Here is an 11,388-nt window from a genome sequence, read left to right as displayed (position 1 = left end):
CTCCAGGAGTTGGTGATGGACAGGGAGGCCTGGCATGCTGCGGTTCATGGGGTCACAAAGAGTTGGACACGATTGAGCGGCTAAACTGAACTGAACTGAACTGATAATATAAGTGTCTTACTTAAAACTCAAACTCTACATATAGAACGAAATACCCTTTAAATATTTAACCATTTCAGTCCCTCACCAGAGAATAACATTGTTACTAATTCTGATGAATAGCAGGGTAACTCAACAGTGGCACTATGGACATTTTGGGCCTTGCAGGGTATTTTGTTGCATCCTTGTCCTCTATCCACTAGAGGCCCTTAGCACCCACCTCTCAGTTATAACCACCAAAAATGTCTCAGTGGACAAAATTCCCCTCTTGTTGAGAACATGGGTGTATAACCTCCAAGTCCTTTTTTATCAGTATTGGTGCACATACATACTCATACAGAAATGTATCATTAAAATATAAACTATCTTATTCTGAATATATGTAACATTTACTTTAAACACATTCAATGTTATGCCTTAGTGGCCTTTATAAATTAATATACTTATATACATATTTCATGTATTATATTAATAATCATAATCATACAATCATAATCAAGCCAAAGACTTTTGAGAAACCATCAGCCTACATAAATATAGTGTGAAAGGTGTTGGCTCTGGGGCATGTTCAACCCTCTAATGAAAAGAAAGCCACTGTGGCTGAGAACTGAATTAAAAGGAAAGAATGAACTCATAGGATGTCTCATCTAGGGAAAATGTAGGGATAAAAGGTATGGCCCTTGAATTCCAGGGACAGCAGTGTGTCAGTCCCTAGAACGAAGCTGGTCAAAGGCTCCCCTTACATTGTCTCCTCACCGGTTACTATAACCCAGCACCAGTCAATTCTGGGTTCACGTTTCTTTAGCAAAATCTACTACTACAAATCGTCTTTTTTGATAAAAATGGAGATTCCAGGACCCACATTAAGGCATTTGTTTACCTGTTGAGTTCAGAATCAAATTTTAAAAAACAAGATTTTGGTTCATTCTTCTCCCTGAAAGTATATCAGTAAGCTTCAAGAAACAGAGCACTGACAGATCTCCAGAAGCTCCCAGCCCCACTTGCCTTTTCCTTGTCCCAATTCCAATCCTTCGGTAATGGCTGTCTTGACTTTCTCGGTGGTCATATTCCTGATTTTCTTTATGGTTTACATCCCTCAACAATATGGCAGCTCTGCTTACTTTAGACCTTACTCAAATACAGTAACTATTTTCTTTTTGTTTTGCTTCTTTCACTCATTGTTATTTTTGTTTACAATGTTGGCCAAAGTTGCAATTTTATCATGTTCATTACTGTAGGTATACTATTTTATGAATGTGTACAATTTATTTATACTTTCTACATTTTCTGGATATTTGGACTTTTCCAATGTTAATTTTTTACAATTCTGCTATCTATCTATCTATCCATATATATATAGGAATATATATATATATATTCCTCTTTCTTGATCCTGGGCATATGTATGTAAATTTTTCTAGAGTGTGTAACTAAAAGTGGATTAACCATGTCAGAGGATCTGAATGTGATTTAACCTTCTGAAAGCTCAAAAGAAAAATTATATTCCTTACACCCTCACCAACACTTTGATATTCAAAGCCATTAAAATGTTGATGTGGCTTTTGCCTTTTAATGTTATTCAATGGAGTATAAACACTGATGAATAAAATAGGTGATGACATAAAGGCCTCTGTCTTAGCTTAGGCTGTTGTAACAAAATACCATAGAATGGGTGACTTATGAACAACAGGAATTTATTTCTCACACTTTTGGAGTCTGGGAAGTCCAAGGTCAAAGGTGTTAGCAGATTCAACGTCCGGTGAGGACCTGCTTTCTGGTTCTTCTTCCAGTGTCCTCATGTGGTAGAAAGAGCTGGAGGAATCTCTTATAAAACCCATTCATAAGGGCTGCATCCTGATGATCTAATCACCTCCCAAAGGCTTCATTTCCTGATACTAACACATTGGGGGTTAGGATTTCAACATATAATTTCTTCGGCATACAAGCATTTAGTCCATGACAGTCTCTAAACTGAATGAACACTAGAAGTTATCTGAATGATCTCCTCCCTACCCCAGGGTGAGGTGAGGCCAATGGCTTACAAATTTCTCCATTTCCCCCTTGACAAAAACTTGTGAGAGGTGGTGAAAATGGAGCTACCAATGCCAGAGTCTGGAGAATGTGGGTCCCAGCTAGAGAACATTTCAAATGCCCAACACCAAACCTAAGAGGTTAGCTAAAAAGTAAGTAACAAACACTAAAATAAAATTTTCAGATCCAACTGACAAAAAACCTCCTAGAAAACAAGAACCCAGTTATAAGCTCAAACACTGGACCAGAATGGAACACATCCAATTTCCTCCCTGCCCACATCTGCTACTTCAACAGCATTCTCCATCTGAGGAAATGATATCACCATACACCCTGTGGTCTAAATCAGAGAAAGAATCTTTTTATGGAATCACTCCCACCTTCACCACCCACACCTAATAACTTTTTTGAAAATGTGTCCACTTCTTTCTAGCCCCATCTCCAATGCCTTAATGTGTCCTTTGAATTTCAGCTTTGATAATCTTCCTTGACCCATCCCTTGTGGCTCAGCTGGTAAAGAATCCACCTGCAATGTGGGAGACCTGGGTTCAATCCCTGGGTTGGGAAGATCCCTGGAGAAGGGAAAGGCTACCCACTTCAGTTTTGGCCTGGAGAATTTCAGGTACTGTACAGTCCATGAGGTTGCAACGTCAGACACGACTGAGCGACCTCATGGACCTTCACTTTTACTTTCACTTGACCCATCACATCAGATGTGTGTTCTTTTTACAAGTACCTCTCACTGCCCAATAACGGTAAAGATTATACTTATGTATTTGGTGTTGATTACACTGCTTCCAAAACTAATGTGCATTTGAATCATTCAGGAGTCTCGTTCAGGTTCGGATTCTGATTCAGTAGGTCTGAGATAGCATGGGAAATTTTGCATTTCTAAATAGACCCCAGGCAGCATTGATATTGCAAACCTTACACACCACAATTTGAGGAGCAAGGATCTGTCTTCTCCCCTGAGCTTAAAGCTCTCTGAGACTAGGGAGCACATTTATTTTCTTATTGTGGAATCTCCGGCATCTATGTAAGACAAGCTATTAGTCAGAAAAATCAAAGAATGAAATCCTCTAGGCAGTCAAGGAGGAACAAGTTGAAACAATTTCTGAATCAGAGTAAGGAGTTGCAAGAAGCTTTTCTTCCATTCTGGTGAAGGGGAGCAGGTAATAGTTTGTTTTGGATGGAATAAAATAGGGCTGATTGATTTGACAATGGTACAATGAGGTAGCTGATGAAGAGGTGGTTATTGAGTTGCAAATCAAAAGATGGAGGCAAGAAGAAATAATCAATTCATTTCCAATGTGGAGGAAATGGGATTCCAAGGACAGTAAAAAGAAGATGTTGTGGCTGCTACTATTTGAAAGTCTAGAAGTATTTTGAGGGTTAGATGAAGTATTAGATGAAATATTTTGAGTGTTCTAGGTTCAAGTTTCTAGAAGATGTTGAATGATTGTTATGGTAACTTTGCTTGTTAGCATGAAAGACCTTCCCTTCTTTGAATGTCAATATACAGACAAATTATTACACTGAAAATAAATTAACAACTAGGGTGTGTGTGTGGGGGGGTGGGTGGGTGTGGGTGGGTGATTCAGGAAGACTCAGAACATCTCCATAAGCTCAATACTGATAGGCATTAAAGATTTCAGGAGGACATACATTGAACCCCAGATATGCTAACTCTTTGAGAAATCGAGAGAAATGCCAGCCAATAAACATTGCCTTTGGACAAGTCATTTCTCATTCAGACTATAGTGTCCTCAACCCTAAATGTACTATTTCCAGATTTATATCCACGAATCTTTCAAGCCTTATGTCTGTTGTTTGCGGGGGGGGGGGGGGGGGGAGGGTGGTGTCCATGGCTCTTCTCTCTCTCTCTTTTTCCCTCTCTCTCTCCTCTAGAGGAGCCCAGGATCCAAATGTCTTTTCCCATAATTGTCTTCTCATCAGGAATGGTCTCATAAACACAAGAGATTTTCCTTCTCAGTACCACCAATTCTGCCTCAAAATACAAGTGTCCATAATGCATATGACTTGTTTGCAAGTAAAATAATCAGTGACTCTTAAATGTGCTTTTTAAAATAAGCTTCTGCTCCAGAAAATGACACACAAAGAATCTGTCACTGTGATTTTCTTGGCAAAACACTAAAGTGTGTGGAGATAGTCCCTGGACGGACCCAAAGGCTGTGTCATGGCTGGCATCACAGTGGTGGCGTGGAGGCAGGACTTTTGGAGGCCCACTTAATGGGTAGCATAGAATAGCCACCGACATCTGTCAGGGTAGGAAAGGATTTCAACTGTGATTATCACTTTGCCAATCTCTCTGTCTCCCCTCCCCTCTACTCCCCTGTTTCCTCTCTGTCTTCTCCCACCTTCTTTCTCACATGGACTCTCACCCTCTTTTCTTCAGTCACTATCTTCTGTTTTTGTTGAGTATCAAAAATAACTTAGGAGTCTTTACTTTGTTGCAAGCGAGCAAGAGTTCCTGTATCATCATCTCCTTTTCCTCTATTTTGCTTTGTTCTAAATATTATGAGATGAAACAGCACATTCTTGAAACCCCAAGAATTTTTTCAAAGAAAAGATCTGTTTAGCTTCCCCATAAGAAAATGAGTGGAAGTCGCTCAGTTATGTCCGACTCTTTGTGACCTCATGGACTATACAGTCCATGGAATTCTCCAGGCCAGAGTACTGGAGTGGGTAGCCGTCCCTTCTCCAGGGGATCTTCCCAACCCAGGGATCAAACCCAGGTCTCCTGAATTGCAGGTGGATTCTTTACCAGCTAAGCCACAAGGGAAGCCCCATAGTTTGAAAGAAAAGAGAGGCTGTTTGCTCTTTTCCTTGTGGTCATCAGCCCTTTAAAGAGGTTGGGGTGGGCTAGCAGTTAGAGAAACCACCTGACTTTTATTTCCCCAAAGCCTTCTTGGCAGTCACTCTTCCCAGGAGCCTCTCTGACCCTGCTCTCTAGCCCCTTTCACTGTTCTGTTTACCTGTGTATCACTCCTGGAAGTCTTAGTTTTCCCCTCCTACAGGGCTTTTTGATGAAGATGGAAATTACTGAGAGTTCTTTAGAATCACTTGGTGTGAAAACAATATACATTGATCAGAAACATCTTAGGAAATATTCAAATTGCAATGTTGAAACACTATTCAGACACAGTACTGTGCTGCGCTGTGCTTAGTCGCTCAGTCGTGTCTGACTCTTTGTGACCTCATGGACTGTATCTCGCCAGGCTCCTCTGTCCATGGGGATTCTCCAAGGCAAGAATACTGGAGTGGGTTGCCATGACATCCTCTCAGACATGATTGACTGGAGATATTTAGGAGAACTGGGGATGTTTTTCAATGCATCATTAAAAGGAAGAAAGGTGTTCAAATAGTTTTCCTTATTTTACTCAACCTGCTAGCTGAAAGCCAATAAACAGTACACATGTATGAAACTCAATTTGATAGAGTTGGTGCCATCTTAAAGTTCCTTCCTTATGGAGCTATTATTTTGTAGCTTATCCCTTTTGAAAGAAAGCTCAAGGGTTTCTGTGTATATTAAAGTATATCCAACATGAAGAACCAAAGCACATATTTGCCTCAAGTCTGTTAGCAAAAGGGATCTTGTTTCATGAATTTTGAACTCTAATTTTTTCCACAACATTGCTTTCCTTTGAGACTTTCAGATATGGTTTCTTAATGACCTGGACAAAACAACAAGGATTAGATCGGATTAAGGAGCAGAATAACAGGGTAGCAATTTATTACTGTACACAGTCCACTTCTCTCCAGGATGATTCTTAAATCCCAGTCAGAAGTTTTTCATAACAGCGGAAACCATTTCATCCTAATGCATGAGAAGTTTTCAGAATATAATTCATTTTTCCAAAGTGAGAACTAATGTTTTAAAAGAAATTACATATATATAATATATATGTATATATATTTGCACCAATATCAATCATGCCTATGTTGTGATAAATGCACAAAAATTAGCAAATTAAATCAAATTAGTGTTGCTATTTCTGTTACCTCCCTAATAAAATGAAAGTCTTCATAACTAACATTTACTGAAGGGTTATTCTGCATCAAGTTCCATGCTGAGGGTTTTTACATATATTATCCCACCTAATACTCAGCATCAGACCTCTGATTCAAAGTTCTGTTAGCTTCTCTATTTAACAAATGAAGAATGAAGTTTCACAAAGTTTAAGTGTCATATTCAATGTCATTCAGCCTTTACAATGCAGGGCCGATGCTTAAACCCTTGTCTTTTCAACTCTAAGCCCATGCTTACTTTCAGCATAAAGATTAAGCTCGAGAATTCTGGACCTCTTAGACACTTAGAATCTGGACCTCTGGACACTTAGAATCACAGTGTCTAGTTTTAAATTTCAGCTCCACATTTCCTAGCTCAAGGTCTAGCTTCAAGGTGTTGAAGACATTTCTTAATCTTTCTCAGCCTCCACTGGCTCTTGGTGCCTCATAGCTACTTGTGAAGTTGTTAAAATAATTAAATGAGATAAAATATATAAATCACTTAACAAACTGAATGGCACTTAGTAAGTGCTCAAGAAATGCTATTTATTACCTACTATTTTTCCTATTTTCCCTGCAGCCTAGCTCTTCCAGAGAAACCTTGAAGTTTTTTTTGTTGTTGTTGTTTTGTTTTATGCTTTACTTCTCTTTCTCAGTAGAGCACAAAATGATAATTTTAAAACAAGCTTTAGTTAGGGAGGAAGGATTAACTAACATTCTAACAACAATAGCAGACTTCACCAACGATATGTTGATGTTCAGCCTTCCCTTCAGTGAAGACAGACACTGGTAAAGTTAATCTGGTTTAAACAAACCAATACCACATGTCGTCTCCACGCTGTGCTGTGAATAGTTTGCCTGGCCATGCCCATCAGCAGTCCTGGAGCTGAGAGGTCCTTCCTATGTTGGGGGCTTTGACTGAGTGTTGTCAGCGCCCTGGGATGAGGGAGCAGAACTGAGAGTGTGAGAGACTCTGCAGGAAACAGGAACAGACGGGCAGATAGGGAACTAAAGTTGACTGAGAAACTTTCATTTGATCCTAATAATAGCACGTATCTTCCTCCCTGCCTCCTTCTCTTTCTCCTTCCCTTCATTTCCTTTTCCTCCCCCATCTCTCAGTTTCTTTTTCTCTCCTCTACTTCCTCCCTCCCTCCCTTCCTTCCTTTATGTTGTTTGAACTCCTATTTTAATTTATGCTCATTTTGCTATTGGAGAAGTTGAGTCTAAAATGAAATAAGTTGCTTTAGGTTACATGGTGTATTTGTGGCGGAGATTCGTACCATTTTCTTTTTGATTCATAAACCATTCCTCTTTCTTCTATACTTTTTCTACCAACAAAGAATATAAAGGGACGTGTAGGAAGGGAAGGCATCTATCCAGGAAGACAGGGTAAGAGCCGAACTGCCCCCAGTAATAGCCTGGGGGCCCCCCACTGTCTTTTTGAGCATATTTGCACTAGCTTATTCTACAGCTTTGTTTATCCTTACCTTCCACTTCAGGAAAATACTATATTGATTATGACCTGGGTCTTTTATGACATTTTCTTCATGTCTTCCAGATAAGAAAAATCTCAGTCATATCTTTATGACCAGTGCTGGGGCATTTGAATTCTCTGACAGTAATACTCTGTTGCCTTTTTGAGGGCTGAGATTCTTCCCTCACTGCTAAACTGCATGATTTGCTGCATTTTGCTGGATTTGCAAATTACAAAGATGGGAACAACCTCCTTGGGGACTGATTATACTTTTCAAAAATTTGCATTTTGTATTATTAACTCTAAAGAAGACAAAAAAGACTTTCTTCCTTTAAATGAATACTGCTCTGGGCTTGGTAGGCAAACTTAGGCTGCTAAAATAATCAAAGTCGTTTAAGCATTTCCACTACACCTTTTGAACAAGCAAGTATAGAGGTTTGAGTTAAAATGTCTTATAAAAGGGAGGGCTTATAAATGCCCTATTTTTGTCTTGCTTTCCCTTAAAATATATTTTCCCCATCAGCTTTTCTGAAGATAACAAAAGGTGCTTGTCAAATGCCAGCTTCAGTGATAGCTACTTCTGTCTAGTAATAGTTGCAACTATTTTGCACAGATGGTGTTTATGTGTTTGTTTAAAATGCTAAATATTTTTATAATTTGATAAATAAAACATTAGCAAACAGCTTATGGCAAAATCTACAAGACTGAGTGAGATAATGAAAGATCAATCAGTGATGGATGTATACAGTATACATGAGGATTTATCAAATAAACACTTAGAGGCAATGTCAGAAACTGTTGAGAGGGATGCTAGCTCTCCTGTTAGTACTCAAAAGCCTAATAGCCCTCCTGAACACTGAAGGAGGAAGCACATCTTAGTTATGGCCAAGAAAAGGAACATTTACAAAGCAATTTCTCCTGATTCATGATTTGAAGTAGAGAGGTGTTTTTGATTTTAAAAAACTCCAACCAGTTTGTCAGTACAATGTTGGAAGGGACAAAGTTTTCTATTTGATTTCATTGACTTAACACATCCTGGGAATAACAAGTGCTCTGCTATTCCCCAAACACGAAGAAGGCAGATGCATGCAGAATAGCTTCTTAATAGAAGCACTGTCATTTGTTAAAAGAATTGTCTGCTCACATTTCCTTGGGCTCTTTAGGAGTGGGAACAAACCAAGCATAACTTCATTTGTTTCTGTAGAACAGCTGCAATGCCATAAACAACCAAGGTAGAAGTAAATATGTTTCTGCTTTTCAACAGGAACACGTTTCTGTTTAGCTCCTTGTTTACAAATATACTGCTCCCAAGTTGGGTTTCTTAGGGACATCTCTGCCTTTTCCCTTTAATCAGAAAGGAAGAGACCAATAATAATTAACTGAGTCTAAGCACTGCTATACTGACCCTGCTGGAGAAGCTGCTGATTGCTTGACTTATGCGTACTAAGTGGTCATGAATATTCATCTAGGTCTGTTTTTTTCCAGTGTTTGAATAAGTGCTGCACTTTACTAGAGCTACTTATGATATCTTGTAGGATTCCAAAATAATATATTAAAGAAGCAAAATTTAGGTTCAATGTGAAGAAGATATATATATATATATATGTATATGTGTATATATATATATATATATAGGTTTGAGGAAAGGAAGTGAAAGTTGCTCAGTGTATCTGACTCTTTGTGACCTCATGGAATATAGAGTTCATGGATTTCTCCAGGCCAGAATACTGGAGGGGGTAGCCTTTCCCTTCTCCAGAGGATCTTCCCAACCCAGGGATCTAACTCGGGTCTCCTGCACTACAGGTGGATTGTTTACCAGCTGATCCACATGGGAAACCTAAGAATACTGGACTGGGTAGCCTGTCCCTTCTCTAGGGAATCTTCCCAACCCAGGAATCAAACTGGTGTCTCCTGCATTGCAGGCAGATTCTTTACCAACTGAGCTGAGGAAAGCCCGTAGGTTTGAGGAAGGGTATTTCAAAAGGCCTGTCTCAATCCTGGGAGAGTAAATCTCCAGGGTAGATTTTAAAACATACTGTGAGCATGCATGCTAAGTCACTTGAGTCATGTCTGACTCTGTGACCCCATGGACTATAGCCCGCCAGACTCCTCTGTCCCTGGGATTCTCCAGGTAAGAATACTGGAGTGTGTTGCCATGCCCTCCTCCAGGGAATCTTCCCAACTCAGGTACTGAACCCATGTCTCTTATGTCTCCTGCATTGGCAGCAGATTCCTTACCACTTGAGCTGCCTTGGAAGCCCTTAAAACATACTGCATATGAATTAAAACAGAATCTTTGGAGGTGGGGTTATAACATATTTTTGAAACTCCTTAGATGAGCTTAATGTACGAGAGCCACTGTTCTGCATGTTCAGGCTCCTAAGCATGATTTTGTAATCTGTACAAGAATGGATTCCACTGGGAAAGGGACCTGAAGAACCAATTTAATAAAGAAGACATAGAAATGGCCAATAATTTTTTTTAACATATTAAACCTCAATAGTAATCAAAGAAATGCAAAATAAAGTAGCGGTGGAATGTCATTTTTTCCTATCATATTAGAAAAATTTTAAAACTGACAATATTGAACAGAGAAATAAAGGACCTAGTGGTTGCCTTGTCAGTGCCCATTCATACCTTGAATGTCATGAGCAATAAAATGGCAAGGGGGCCTGACCCTCACTCTACTCCTAGGCTGCTCCCTGAATAGTAGTGCCCATCAGAGTAACAGGAACCCCCTAGCCTCATCGTTAGGTGTTCCTAGTCCAGCCTGGCCAATAGAATGCCTTCTTTCAACAGTTGTGGGACTTTCTTCTTTAGTTATAAAAGAAGCAGCACATCGCCATCAGCCATCTTGTAACCGTAAGGAAATCAGACTGAAGATGAAGTTATCTGGGGAAAAATAGAATGAAGCTATTACCCCCCAGTTACATAAACCAGCAAATCTCCTATCTGTTTAAACCACTTTGAGCTAGCTATTATTATCATTATTACTTATAACTGAAAGCATACTGACTGCTTCATCTTCAATGAGCACTGACAAACTCAGCAGTTGGAGTTGCAAATTGGAAGCAAAACATAATATAGATCAGAAACCTTAACACTTTTGCTCTACAATCCCACTTCTAAGAGTTTTGCCTCAGGAGATAATGACACATAATCAAAGACATTTGTTGAAGAATAGCCAAAACATAATTTTAGTAGGTAGAAATTATAAATCACAAAAATGATCAATTTAACAATGCCTGGTCATATTTACATGGAGCAGTTATTTTATGTTTTGACAATATTTACTAATGAACATGAAGGATATTAAATGAAAAAATATGTATACCTGAAAGGAAATATAACCCAATATATAATTATTCTGGCTAATGGGGTTATAGGCAACTTTGATTTCTTCTATGGACCTTTCTGTGTTTTCCAAATGTTCTACAATGGAACACCTTAGTTTTATAACCAAAGGGGGAAAAAAAAAAGATTCTTAACATACTTGATGATGAAGTCCTCTCCAACCCTGTATCTTGTCTAACTTTCCCAGAGGATATGTCACTCCCGAGAACCACTTTTTAATCATTCCGGGGCCTGGAGGAAGCACTGAGAGCCAAGTCATTTCGTGCAGAATTCCCTCTCCCAGGGTTTTTAGCCTTCTCCAGATATGCCATGTGAGCACTAGTCTCAGCAGCCCTGGGAGTTGACCTTCATGTTCCTGAGTCATCATGGGCCAGAATCCCAGCCCAAAGTCCTCTGATTGA

The sequence above is a fragment of the Cervus elaphus genome, chromosome 1 (genome assembly GCF_910594005.1).
Source record: "Cervus elaphus chromosome 1, mCerEla1.1, whole genome shotgun sequence".
NCBI classification, from domain to species: domain Eukaryota; kingdom Metazoa; phylum Chordata; class Mammalia; order Artiodactyla; family Cervidae; genus Cervus; species Cervus elaphus.
Note: the sequence above shows the minus strand (reverse complement) of the source record.